This window comes from Acinonyx jubatus, chromosome E4 (assembly GCF_027475565.1).
Source record: "Acinonyx jubatus isolate Ajub_Pintada_27869175 chromosome E4, VMU_Ajub_asm_v1.0, whole genome shotgun sequence".
Classification (NCBI taxonomy): domain Eukaryota; kingdom Metazoa; phylum Chordata; class Mammalia; order Carnivora; family Felidae; genus Acinonyx; species Acinonyx jubatus.
In genome coordinates, this window is record NC_069395.1 from 315,130 (window position 1) to 327,207 (window position 12,078).

Below are 12,078 nucleotides of genomic sequence, written 5' to 3' on the forward strand. Positions count from 1 at the left end.
AGAAGTCCCCGGGAGTCTCGGGCTCTCCGCGCCCTTCTTCAAAGCCACATCAGGTGGGGTCCTTCTGGCCTCACCTCACCCTGGCCTCCATGTCCCGCTGCCCTCTGCCAGCCTCGTCCACGCCTCAGGACGCCAGCGCTCACATGGGGCCCGCCGGCAGCATCCAGGATAATCGTGTCACTTTTAGGTCAGGGATTCGTCACCGTCATTTCTTCTACAACCCGAATTCGCCCTTGCCGCGTCACCTAACGGATTCGTAGCTTCCCGGGATTAGGACACCGATCTCTTCAGGGCCTGGTACTGTTGCGGCCACAGATGGGGAGGCTGAGAAAGCAGGGCAGGCACAGGGCCCCGGGAGGGACAGAGGTCCGGCTGAGAGGAGAGACCTGAGGGAAGGGAGAGGAGGGACGTCCCAGTGCCCTGCAGGGGCACCTGCGAGGGACCCACTCCAGGGAACTCGGCTCCGAAAAGCCCAGGGTTCGGGGCCAGGCCCTGTTGCTTGTTGGGGAGGGAAGACAGGAGGGGCAGCTTGTGGGAAGCCGACCCTGAGACAGCGCTTCCCACCCCGGGGCTGGTGCAAAAGTCGCCCGGGTTGGCGGGAATGTGCGCCTACCTCCCCGGAGGGCTCGGAGGAAGGGCTCCTCGGACTCTCAAAGGGGCGTGGGACCCACAGATGAGCTCTCGAAGACTGAGGCCACCGTGGAGGTCACTTCACTTTATTCCGTCCCCAGGTTTACGCCCAGGCGAACCGAAAGCGTGTCTCCACGCAAAAACTCACACGCGAATGCTCCCAGCAGCATTATCACACAGCAGCCAAACCGTGGCGCCAGCCGGTGACCCCCCGGCGCCCCCGCGGCCGGACGAGCAGGCTGGAGTGGGCCCATCCCTGGCAGGACACAGCCAGAGAAAGGAATACAGCACCGGCGCGCAGCGCTCCGTACGCGAACCTTGAAAACGCCGAGCTGAGCAAAGGCAGCCCGACGCACAGGACCGGGCTGCATGACTGCTTGAGAGAAGGTTCCAGAATAAGCGAAACCAGAAGGTAGACGAGCGGCTGCCTGGGGCCAGCGGTGCCGATGGGGAGTGACTGTTAATGGGTATGATTCTCTGGCGGGTGATGAGAATCCTCCACGCAGATGGCGGTGGTGCTCTGACAACGGCAAGGCCACTGAGTGAGTGGCACGGCTGGGACAGGTGAGCCGGCGGCAGGAACCGCCTCTCACTCACCGAATCTTAAGAAGAAGGGGAGGGGCGCCCGGGCGGCTCGGCCAGTGGAGCTGTGACTCTTGATCTCAGGGTTGTGAGTTCCAGCCCCACGTTGGGCGTGGAGATTACTTGATAGACAGACCGGAGAAGGGGAAGGAGGAGAGGAAGAAATGGCTGCTTGGCTTTTGAAGTCTGTGGATGGGGGGCTTGTGCAGGACAGGGGACCAGCCTATGGCCGCACCAGGCGCCAGAGGAGGAGGGACACGGTGAGGGGAAGGGGCCCAGGGTCGGCTGGAGCTTCTGGGGCTGAGTTCTGCCCCAACCTGATTCCCCCGCCCCCACTTCTTCTCCTCATCCTCTCTCACAGAGACTCCCCCCTCCTTCTGCCACCCTCCCAGAAGCTCTGCTTTTTGGGGGGAGGCTGCATTTTAGGGGAGGGACGTGCTGCTGAAACAGCCCCTTTCTGGGTCCTGTGGCAGAAGGGTGGCCCCAGTCTTTGCATGGTTTAGAGGGTCAGCTGGGCAAAGAGAGGGTCTGACCTCTCTTTTCTCTTTAGAGCGGGGCAGTGGAGCCTGGCCTCAATCCATTGTTCCAACAAGAACAGAGAGAACAGCTTTGGAAAGTAACACGGTGACCAGAGAGGACAGGGGGTGTGACCACAGTAATGGGATGAGCCCCCCCATGCTGGACCCTGGCTCAACCTGGGACAGCACTCTGCTGGGAGGGTGGGGCCTTGAACCCCTCCCCAGAACCCCAAATCAGACTCCTAAACACCCCTGTTTGGGCACTGGGTCCCCAGAGATGGCTTAGTGGGGCAGAGGCCCCAACTTCCTGGAACTTGAGGATCATTCACTGAAGCTGGGGAGGGAGAAAGGGAGTGGGCCTAACAGACGGGGAGAGGATTCTGGAGGCCAGGGAAAGGGGCAGACTTGACCCCCCAACTTTGCCCTTCTGTCACTGGCCCCCTCTCCTCTCCTTTCCCTGCCCCAATTGTCTCGGTGTCTAGGTCCTGGCCCTGGGAGGAGGGGACGTTGCGGATGGGAGAGGGGAGGGGGCTCAGGCTGGAAGAACAGAGACCCAGCTCCGGGGCAGATCTAGCAAGGACAGCAGCCTCCGGCCTGTTTCCCCGACCTCCGGCTCCCTAGATCCCCCCAGATCCCAGGCTTCCAAAGCAAGGTCAGAGCCCCCACAGTATGCCCTCCAGGATGGGGGGGGGATGCCCACAAGCCAGGGGGGCCCCCAGGCTGAAGACAGAAGACCAGGGCTGCCTGGGGAGTACCAGAGGCTGAGGGTCCGGGCCATCGAGGACTCGGGTCCTTCAACTGCTCCTGCTGCTCCAAGGCTGGGAAAGGGGGTGAGGGCGGTGCAAGAGGACTGAGGGGCAAAGGACAGCAGGGGTCAGTGCAGGGGGCAGGCTGTATGGACAGCTGTGTGCAGGCAGGGCCTCTGGGGAACAGGGACTTAAGCTCCAGTCCTGGGGCTACTGGAGGAAGGGGAGCTGGGGTCGTGCAGGCCAGTGGTTAGGAGCGGCTCTTAGGCAGAGGGGCTTGGGGAGTCAGGGACCAAGAGATTCCCCACTGCACAGGTCTCTGAGGGTACGAGGCTGGCTGAACCCTGGGTCTGCCTGCCTCTCCACCCCCATGTGCTTGGCAGGTCTTCACCCGGCCTCGTGGGCTGAGTTACATTTGCAGGCGTGTGGGGTCAGGGGGTCTATGCATGTGGGTTCACGGCTCTGCTCATGTTCTGAGCCCCTGACTGTTGCTCTGTGCTTGTGTGTTTGTGACTGTCTGTAGGGACATCTATCAATGTGACCTGCGTTCGTGCCCTCTGTGGGAGTATGCGTCTGGGACGGAACCTGTGTCTAGAACACGGAGTGGTCTGTGAGGTTGGGGTCTTTAGTCCAAGTGTGTGTGTCTGTGAGTGTGTGTGAGTGTGTGTTTCTCCCTGTTTGGGGGCCAGGGTCGGGGCAGTGGGAGGGGAAGGGGGCAGAGAGCCGGGAGTCCTGGGAAGCTGACTCTGTGGGCAGAAGGGGAGAAGGGGAGGCGGGGGCAGGGGGAGCACAATATCCCCGCCGGGGCCCCTGGCCTCAGCACGGCACCCGCCCCAGCCCCTCTCCATTGCCGGGACCATCAGTCACAGTGGCCCGCCGGGCCTGGGCCTGGGCCTCGCTGACAGCCGCACAGCAGGTGGCCCGGCCCTGCTCCCCACCCCCCCTTTGCTGCCCCAAGGCCCCCAACATAAAGTCCTGCCTCCTCTCCCTTCCCCCAGGCCAGAGGCGGTGGGCCCCGGGAGGCCACCATGTCCAGGCCTCTCCCACTGTCCCCACAGGCCACTCGGCAGGCTCGGAGCGGGGGGACGTGGTGGCCGTGTGGGAGCACCACCGCTGCCCTGCCGGGTGGAGGGGGAGCCACCCGTGCCCACGTTGGGGCAGCGGGACCCGCGGGTCCCGGCCAGTGACGGCAGTGCCTCCCTGATGCCGGGACGGCTCCCTGCATCTGGTCGACCTGCCCTCACGTGGGCCCCCTCCCTCCCCCCCTTCCCGAGTCCACCAGCACCACCGCAGGGCCGGGAACCGCTCTGGGTGCCGGTGAGCCGGCAGGCCCCGTCCGGCTGGCAAGGAGGTGACTGGGCTCCTGCTGGGGGCAGGAGATGAGAGGGCACGGGGCACCCACGGGGCTAATGTAGCTGTCACACAGCGTGCACGGTGCCTTTCAGGGGCCACAGAGATGTTCTCTTCTAAATTTCCTTAAAGCCAGAAGACAACAATGAATATAATACTGAATATATGAAAATGGGTTGTATTTGTCTTTATACCAATGCAATTATCAAATACAATTTACAATTTACTGGAGCGCCTGGGGGACTCAGTTAAGCATCTGACTCTTGATGAGGAAACGATCTCAGGATTTCATGAGTTTGAGCCCCGAGCCCGGAGTCAGGCTCTGCACTGACAGTGTGGAGCCTGCTTGGGACTCTCTCTCTCTCTCTCTCTCTCTCTCTCTCTCTCTTTGCCCCTCCCCTGCTTGTGCTCACTCTCTCTCAAAATAAATAAAACATTATATATATAGTATTTTTTAACGTTTATTTTTGGGAGACAGAAAGTGAGCAGGGGAGGGGCGGAGACCGAGGAAGAGCCAGAATGCAATGCAGGCTCCAGGCTCTGAGCTGTCAGCACAGAGCCTGACACGGGGCTTGAATCCACGAACCTTGAGATCATGACCAGAGCCAAAGTCAGACGCTCAACCGGCTCAGCCACCCAGACAGACGCCCCTGTATGTATAGTTTGAGTAATTTTCTGCCCAATGTGGGGCTTGAACTCACGACCGAATGCGAGAGTCGCGAGAGGCACCTCCTGAGCCGGCCGGTGTCCCCTACAAAATCCAATCTTAAACGATTTTTATGCAGGATGGCAAAGCGCCGGCTCACGCACAGACAGGACACGGCCTACGGAGAGTCGCCGGGCTGGGGGCTGAGGCGGCCCGGCGCCCCAGGTCTGTCCCGCTCCCACGAGCACCCAGAATCCCGGAGGCGGAGCGCGGTGGTGGTGGTGGGGGGGGTGGTGTGCGCCTGATGCAGGGGGTCCCAGAGCCCTCCTGGGGGCACAGCTCCCGGGGCGGCCCTGCCCTCGGCCACCCTCAGGGTCACACCGCTGCCGGCGGCGGCCTCCACGTGACCGGCGCGGGCACCCGCCCCCACCGCCGGGGTGCGCAGCTGACACCTGGCGGTCAGCGCGGGCGCCGAGGGGTGTGTGGGAGCTGGGGCAGGGGTGCTCGGGGCTTCGGCAGTGAGAGCGCGGCAGAGGGAGCCCGGGTCGGGGCGCGGCGGCCCCCGCAGCACAGGGGCGAGCACGCGGTGCGCGGAGGCGGGTCCCACCTGCCGGCCGCAGGCGACGTGATGGAGGAGGGGCCCGCGTGACAAGCGGTTGGGGCCCGATGCAGGGGACCGCGGGACCCCTGGCGGGTCTGGGGGGCAGAGTCCGCGTGGGCCTCAGCGGGACTCGGTCCGTGCGTGTGCGTGCGGGGTGCGCACGCCTCCTCGTCCTCGGGGAGCAGAAGGGCGCGGCTCGGTGCCTGTGCGGGGCCCGGGGCCCCGGGGGAGGGGGCGGGGGGGCCGCAGAGCCCGCAGAGCCAGCGAGGAGCCGGAGGCCGGGGCGCGCGGGGTCCACTAGGGGGCCCCCGAGTGCAGCCAACAGGGGCCCGGGGCGGCGCGTGGCGCCTTTGTGTCCGCGTCCCGACCCTTCGCCGAGGGAGGCGCGGAGGAGAGGGCAGGGGAGCTGGGTCCCTGGTCCGGAGTCGACTGGGAAGCGGCGAGCAAAGGGCGGGGGTCAGGAGCTCCCCCGGGGCCAGAAGGAGGCCCGGGTGGGGTTCCCGTTTCCTGCTGGCCAAGCGTCCGGGGCGGGAGGGCAGAGCCGTCGCCGCGCTTCCAGACTTGGGGGCGGAAGCCGAGCGCTTCCAGGAGGAGGAGGCACCTGCGGGGAAACGCGGGAAAGGAGCCGCGGCCGGTGTGGACTGCGCCGGGGGCAGGGGCTGGGGGGCCGGGGGGCCGAGGCCCCGGCCATGCGCTCGCCCCTGGGGCAGGCCTTTCCCCTCGGAGAGGCACCAGGGACGCGGACTTCCGAACCCCCCGGGAGCTCGGGGTGGCGGGGGACTGAGCTGCCGGCGGCGTGCGCGTCCGGGCCCAGCCTCCTCCCCTTCCTGCTCGCTCCTCCGACCTGGACTAGCTGCCTTCCCTCTCCGATGGTCGGCCTCTCCTGTGTAAGCTCGGAGAAGTCAAAGCGCTTGCAATTTGAGGGGCGCCCGGCCAAAGTCAGTCCCCCATATATGTTTGTGAGGTTGGTGGATGAAGGAACAGGCAGGCAGTCACCTGGCTGGCCCAGTGGATGGAGCGTGTGACTCAGCCCAGGGTTGGTTTAAGGCCCTCGGAGGGCGCCCAGTAGTTGACGTCAGTTGAGGGTCCGACTCTTGATCTTGGCTCAGGTCAGGATGTCACAGCTCAGCTGTCGGATCGAGCCCACTTTGGGCTCTGAGCTGACACTGTGGAGGCTGCTTGGGATTCTCTCCCTCTCCCTCTTCCGCTCCCCAGCTCTCTGTCTCTCTCTCAGAATAAATAAACTTAACAAAAAAAAAGTCTTTAAAAATGTTTTTTTTTTGTTTTTTTGTTTTTTGGTTTTTTTGTTTTTTTTTTAAAGGAAGGACAGGGAGGGAGGGAAAAAGGAAGAAAAGGAAACTATTCTAGGGTCTTGAGACAAAATTTTGTATGAGAGGGTTTTTTTTGTTTTTTTTTTTTAATTTGTGTTTATTTTTGAGAGAGAGAGAGCGAGAGAGAGAGAGCACAAGTAGGGGAGGGGCAGAGAGAGAGGGAGACACAGAATCCGAAGCAGGCTCCAGGCTCTGAGCTGTCAGCACAGAGCCCGACGCGGGGCTTGAACTCACAAACCGTGAGATCATGACCTGAGCCCAAGCTGGACGCTTAACCGACTCAGCCACCCAGGCTGCCCCAGAGGTTCTTAATAAAGAACATTTTTGAAAGGATTTAAGATCTGTTACAAAGTTGCATAAAATACAAAGTAGCCAGATAAGGGGCAACAAAGGTACGTTTTTCCCCAAGTTCACAGTTGTACCCCCGGATGAGGTCGGTGCCTGGCACTGGCCAGCCCCCACTGATGATTTGTTGAGTCACCTAATAAGATGGGAGAAGGTGGTATAAATGCAGATTGGGTTTAAACCCAAATAGTAGTGAATTTCAAAACACATTTACATCCTTCCTGAGCAGCTGAAATGCCCTGAGTTCTCAGCGGGGCTGGCTTGTTTTCTGGGGGAGGATCTCCCGCCTGGTTTGCCCTGACTTAAGTGTTGGCCCCTGCCCCTTCCTTGCTTCCAGGGCGGGGTGGGGGTGGGGGTGGGGCTGGCACGCACCTGTTCTGACTGCGGCTTTCGTCTCCCCTCCCCACCAGTGTAACCTGGGGCCGCTTGGTGCCTTAGCCCTGAGGTTTACTGGCACAGCCCTTGGGGGAGCCATCTGCTGTATCCGTCCGTAAACCGGGAATGAACTAGCAGCTGCCCAGCGCGCCCCGAGGCCTGTTCACCTGTGCCCTGGGAGAGGAGGGGTGTGCGGCAGGAGGCGCACGGTTCGCCTCCCTGTTTCCATCCCACAGCGGGATCCCCGCGGAGGCTGCAGGGCCCCAGAGCCTGACGCTCACAGTGCACCAGACGGTGGCGCCGGAGCGCGTCGCCAGGGGCCACCTGTGGCCGCTGGTCTCCTGGAGCCACCTGGGGACACGGCTGCCCAGCCCTGCCTGCTGGAGCCCCAGCCCCACCCCGTGGCTCCCTCCCAGCCCTGACCCCTGGCCTCCCCGCGGACGGCCGCTCATCCGTGTGGAGGGCATCCAAGTTCTGGTGTCCGTGCTTTCAGTGGGGCACCGGGTCTGGCACATGGCGCAAGGTGTCCTGCTGGTGCAGGGTGAGCCGGGTGGGGGCGCCCTGGGGCTCCCTCTTCCCCCACGGGAGACTATGTGGGGAGACGGAGGGGCAGGAGGGGACAGGACGTATGGGCCTCAGGACCCTTCCACGTCAGCCAGCTCCCCCGGAGTCTGTCCAGTGGCCACAGTCCTTGTCCCAGCCTCCAGGCGGCAGTGCCACCTTCACCAGCATGGCCCAATGTGTCCGTGAGCCCCAACTGGTCTGACTGAAGAATGGGAAGGTGCCGAGTCCTGGGGATAACGTTCAGCTGACCCACAGCAACAGGTACCCCCAGTTCCTGGGTCCCAACCTCTCCCTCCTGCCACCCCAGGCACTCGTGCCCACCTACACCGAACACACCGCCTGTATCTAAAGTCCACATGGCAACTGCCCCCCCCCCCCGCACCCCCGCGGCTCTACTCCACCTGCTTCACTGTAGGTCACGCCCCCCCACAGGGGGTGGGTACACCGGGTCTGTGGTCTTGGAGACAGCCCCCTCCTTTAGAGCCACCTTGGAGCTTGGTAGGAAGGAGCCCCCAGCAGCTGTGTGTCTCCCCAGCACGTTGACCCCGGTGCGGCTCTCAGGGGAGGACGAGGCCACCTACCAATGTGTGGCAGAGAACAACGCCGGATGCAGGAGACCAGTGCCCGCCTGGCTGTGACAGGCGACCCAGAGCAACCCCCTGCCCCAGGAGCCTGGGGACCATGGCCCTCTCTCCACCTCTGCCATTCAAATGTCCTGGGAACCACCTGCCTCCAGCGGGGACCGCACTGGCTACGGGCCGAGCCTCCTTGGGAGGGTGGGTGTGGACCGACACCCCTGTACCTGATGGGTGGGGCCCCGGGCCCGTTCCCCCCTACTCCTCGTGCCCCCCAGCCCTGTCCGGACTCTTGCTGGGCCTCGGGGTCTGTGGCCCTCTGGTGTCTCCCCACGGCCTCCTGCCCTTTTCCCTTCCTGGCTCCAACTTCCGTAGCCCCCTCCCTGCTGTGTGGGGACCTGGCATGCACAGCCGAGCACCGGGTGCCCCCTTTGTGGGGTGAAGGGGGTCGAGATGGGTGCGAGGCTGCCAGACTGCTTTGCTCCTCAGAGGCAGCTGGCCCCAAGCTCCAAGAGGCCGAGGGTAGAGGGCTGCTTTGAGCACGCCTTCTCCCACCTGGCTCCGGCCACGGCCAAGGCCTACTCCATCTGCGGCGGGGGGTGCCGGCCGGGACTCTTGCCTCCACTGCCGCCTCCACCACGGGCGGCAGGGCAGTCAGCCTCACACCATCTCCTCTGCAACTCCAGCCACCCTGGGGTTGGTTTCTCCACCAAAGTGCTCAACACCCCTCCGTGCAGGCCTCCCGGGGCCAGTCCGTGGCGTCAGACTCTCCCCGCAAGCTGCTGGCTGCTCGTTTTGAGGGGCCTCTGCTCCTGCCTGGAAGCGCCAGCTCCTTCCTCTACACAGATCTGGGTGAGGCCCTGACCCTCCTTATGGCTCCCCTGCCCTCTTCTCAGGGTCTCTCCCCAGGCACTGAGCCTTCAGTGCTCCCCGCAGAGCCGGCCGCCCTGTACCAGATCAAGCTGCAGGCGTTCAAGGACCTTGGGGATGGTTAACAGCAGTTCCCGCTTTGTCTCCCTGCGTGAGGTGCCCCTGGCCACCCCTGGTGAGTGGGGTCCTGAGGCAGGGAGGCAGGTGGGCAACGGAGCCCCTCCCTGCCCCTTGGTCCTAACATGAGTCCTGAACAGCTGAACTGATGCGAGCTGCTTCTCTGAGCCGCCATATGGCCATCTCCCCCCTTTTCAGACCCAAAGCACTGGCCCCTCTTCAGGGGCATCCCTCCCCATCTGACTGCTCTTTTTGAAAGGAGACAGAGTTGGGGTTTGGTGGCTGTGAATCCTTTACAGAGGCATGGGGCACCCCGTCCCTGCCCTCGATTCCTCCTCCCTCTGCCAGCCCGTGACACCCAGGGCTCCACTGTCCCTCCAAGGGCTGTCCTGTATTGTACCAAAGGAGGGAAGACTTCGGAGGAAAAAAAACCCCAGGGTTTATCTATCTTATTTATTTATTGAGAGAGTGTGAGCAGTGGAGGGGCAGAGAGTGAGGGAGACAAGAGGCTCTGCACTGACAGCAGAGAGCCCAACGTGGGGCTTGAACTCACGAAGTGAGATCATGACCTGAGCCTAAGTCAGATGGTCAACCAACTGAGCCACCCAGGCACCCCGAAAAACCCCAGGTTTGGAGGGGGACCCCCAACAGGGTCTTCTCTGTGCTCCTGGAATGACGCTGGTGCCAATGCCAAGACCCCAGTGAGGCCGGGCCCTGCCCCTACACCATGAAATGTGGCCGGGACCGAAGGGTTAAAAACAGCCCCAAACTTCCGGTCCTTGAGGAAACAACATCCTGTCCCCTGGGTGGACCCGATCTAAGTGCGTTGTTGGAAATAATGAAAATGGACAAAATAAATTAGGACCCGGTTCATGTTCTGGGTCGTAAGGAACACTTGGGGGAGCAGGGTGAGGTGGCAGGAGGGTTCCGGTGTCTCCGGGTGCTGCACGCAGACTAAGGGCCAGCAGGGCAGAGCGAGCTGTGGCTCCAAGGCTGCCGTCTCTAGAAGCCTCGTGTCACAGTAGAGACCAGAGTGGTTATGATGGGAGGGGAGGCCAGGACAGCTGGGGGCCCAGCCTCTGCTCAGTGCTGCCTCCTTCCCTACGCTCTTGACCCGAAATGGGAGGTCAGTGGCCTCCAGAGCTCGGGCTCCACGTAAGGGTGGAGGAACAAGAACACACAGTGGGCACAGGCTCTCAAGAACCATCGTGGTGGACAGAAGGGCCATGACCCGAAGCTGCCCCGTAGCCGCAGGGAGCACAGGCGACAGCTCGTCTTCCGATCGCCCCTAAATGGACCAAAGCACGAGGCACAGGAAAGTTTAGAAACCATTCCTTTCTTTATTAAACATAGCTTGCAAGTGATAAATATTACAAAGTTTTTTTTCTTTTAATCCTTTCTCCAAAAATTAGCTTATTATTTGAATCTGTTGCTGCTGAAGTACTCAGCAGCATCTGAAACGGATGAGAGTGTATTTGCCTTTTTGAAAACCAGTTTCTGTTGGTCTTAGTTTTTTCATTTTAATTTCCAAACACAATGCAGAAAATCAGAATGAGGTTAAAAAAAAAAAAAAAAAAGGAAACTTAGAGCCTGTGCAAAAGGGTCCTGCCCCCCAACCCCCATTCAGAGAGGCCGGTCCCGCCCCAGCCCCGCCCCCCACCCCACCCCCACGCTGCCCGACCTTCAGGCCTCACTCACCGTCCCAGACCCTCTCCAGGCTTCCTGGGGTGGGGGTGGGGGTGGGGTGGGGGAAAGGGGGGCCTCGAATGTGGGAGCCCAGGACCAGGCTGTGGGGAGCCGCCTGCAAGGGCTCAGATGAGGTCTGAGGGAGGGAGATGAGAAGAAGTGGGCACATCTGAGCTCCGCCACGCCGCCGTCACCCTGCGGCTCACCAAGAATGCAGGCGGCCAGACCAGAAGCCTGGGCACCACTGCCCCCAGCACCCCGGAGGCCCGAGGGCAAAGCGGCCGCAGCTCTGCTGACACCTCGACCTCACTCTGCTGCCCTTCCCGAAACCAAAGTAACGGCGGGGCCGGGCCGGGCCACGCACGCAGCCACCGCAGCACTTAGGTGCCCTCCCTGCATCTGCGGCCGCACCACACTCCCCACCTCCAGCTGTGGTCTTGCAGGTGAGGAACGAAGCGTGAAACGGAATCTTACACTTCGTGGCCAGGTGATCTCCCCTGTCGCTTCACAGACAAGAAAACAGAGACCCAGAAAACGAACCCTCCCGAAGGGCACATAGCAAGTTAGTGGGAAAGCCTGGCACAGGACCCCAGGTCACTGCCACCCCACCCTGTGTGCTGTGGCTCTCCACTCTCGACAGCACGGACCGGGAACCCCAGCTTTCACAGTGGCCCAGCCTCACCCCCGTGAGGAAGCCTGAAAACCACGTGTAGACGCACGTGATACATGAGGCTTTCTTGGGGTGACTTTGCTGAGACCCTATCACCCCTGGTCATCTACGCTCCAGGTGGGGTGGGGGAAATCCCTTGCATAAGAAAGCTTGACACTGAATTTTGTTATATAGGTATATTGTATATATGCTGATGCAGTCAGAGGAAAAAAACAGTGCAAATACAATTACAATTCATAAGAATACTTGGTTTCAATGCCCCCGGGAGCTGCCCCGCTCCCCGGCTGCCCCCCAGCCCCCAGCACCTCCCCGCAGTATCCGCCGAATGCTGGGGGTGGGGGGGGGGGTGGCGGGCGGCTTAGGGTCGGGGGTGGGCTCTGCCAAGGCAGTGCTGGTGACCCGGAGGGGCTACTCCAGGGCGGGGGGCAAGGCACAAATCGGGGTGGGTGGTGGGGGAGGTGGCGTCTCTCGG